Below are 2,290 nucleotides of genomic sequence, written 5' to 3'. Positions count from 1 at the left end.
GTGCCTTGCTCAAGGGCACCTCAGTCGTGGTATTGAAGGTGGGAAAGAGCACTGTACATTCCCTCCCCCCACCTACAATCCCTGCCGGTACAAGACTCGAACCCACAACCTTGGGTTACGAGTCCGACTCGCTAACCATTAGGCCACAATTTCCGACATATGTGGGTGATTAGTTGTCATGGTAACTATAGCGACAAACAAGGGTAACTATGGGAATAAACCAGGCACAAGGCAAAGAGGAACTGAACACATGAAGCAAACACAGAATCAATAGTAACCAAAACATTACAAAATAAGAGTCCTTAAAGTGCTTTTATTATGCCATTTCAAAAATTGCCTTTTTTCATGCAGTGTGTAATGTAGGTGTATGTGAATGCAAATGATCTCCGGTCTCTTTCCCCCATGCGTGCATGCTGGTGTCCTCATGGGTCCAGGAAGGGAATGCAAAGGAGCTTATTCACCACCAGAGATGTGAGTCGCTGGTACCATGATCCGGATTGGAGAATCATACATAACGCCATAGACCGGCTAGGATGCCAGGCCACTATTCACTGCAAGCACCACAGGCCTGGAAAGATGAGCTTCTGTAAATGCATGTGGCCTCCAGACCCCGCCCTCTGCCCTGGACCCTTCCTGACTGAACACTGTCTCTTCTTCACAAATCCCCTGCACAATGAGGACACCATACCCACTGTTCATTTTGGACACCCCTTGGCCACCCCTCTTGGACAATTTTTTCCCTGTTTTGAACTTTTATGTTCTATTTATGTTTGGCCTGACACCACCCCCACTGTGTCTGTTGTTTGTCATTAAATGAGTGAGATGGGGATAAGGAACTCATTTTAACATAAATAATAGATATTAACCATCTTTGGCCAGGGTCAAGAGTAAAAAAATGATTAAGTACAGCTTTTGAATAAAATTTGGAAAAATGAAAAAGATGAGTATTAGGCAGGTTGAATTTAGCTGACAGGGATGAAAAAGATGAAAAGACTTCATTTTCATATAAGTCATCGGAGACCTTTAGTTGACCAACAGTGAAAGACAACATATGAACCAAGGGTTTGTGTAGGACATTTTTTTTAACTGATGCAAAACAACAGTATTATTAACTACTGGGTTATTCAAAATTTTGTATACCTCAATAGGAAGCTGAGAGCAAATCATGGGGAATAAAGAATAATAGGAGTAAGATAGCTCGGTATGAACTCAGTAGAGCAATTTAATAATGTTACATGCCCAGATATAACACAGAAAATAACTAAGCGCCCTTCAGATCTGGGAAGCTGAAAAACTGATCTCCTAATGCAGGCTGGCTTGCCACACCAGAAGAACCCACTCAATTGCTGATCCAAACTGGTGAAAAAGCATTTATTAATACAGACTGGAATGTGCTGAAAAAGATATAAACATTTTGGCAGAATCACTATTCTGATAAGATTCACATTGCCTACTAAAGAAGGAGGAAGGGATGCTCACCTATCCATTTCTAATTTGCATTTGTCCATTAGTGGCTGTTCTTAATGAAAAGATCCTTGAGAGAGCTAGTAATGAATATCCATAAATATTTCAACCCATCAGCGACTAACTTAAGAGGAAATATAGAATAAAGGAGAGTACAATTAAATGTTTTAATTTTACATTTAATATTACCATTTTCACACAGTGCCAGTGCTTCAACTTAAATACAATTTCTCTTTTTGTACTCCTCTTTATGTTTTTCTCTGTGTGAGACTGGTTTTGGTGAGTTTCCCATTGTTATCCAGACAGATATATAACGTAATTATATATCCATCCACAGAGATTCACATCAGAACATTGAATCCCATCATCATTCAGAATATGTCTTTCTTCTCTGGCTTTAGGAAAAAACATAAAAGTGTCATCCATCTTGTATAATTCAAAAGATGTGAGTTACTTCATATTGTATTGTGAGCCTTCAATCCTTCAAATTGTACAAAACCAAAAGGCATGAGAATTATTCACTTACAGCTAAATTATTAAATGAGAAGTTTACATCCCTTGCACCTCAATATTCAGATACGCAATAATAAAATTAAACCATATAGAACAGTACTGGAATTGTAAGAAGTATGTTAAGTATATATAAGTTTATAGATCTTTATATAAAAACATTTTAAAATTCAAGTTGGCAGGGGCAAAATCCCAAATAGCCTAAATCCTCATAAGGGCCAAATTAAATCTTGTTGACCAAGAAAAAGAGGGGCTGTTTCTAAATATGCCTACTTCCCTACTATATAGTAGGTGAAAAACAGTATGCATAAATAGT

This window comes from Sinocyclocheilus anshuiensis, unplaced genomic scaffold (genome assembly GCF_001515605.1).
Source record: "Sinocyclocheilus anshuiensis isolate Anshui unplaced genomic scaffold, SAMN03320099.WGS_v1.1 scaffold1558, whole genome shotgun sequence".
NCBI lineage: Eukaryota > Metazoa > Chordata > Actinopteri > Cypriniformes > Cyprinidae > Sinocyclocheilus > Sinocyclocheilus anshuiensis.
Note: the sequence above shows the minus strand (reverse complement) of the source record.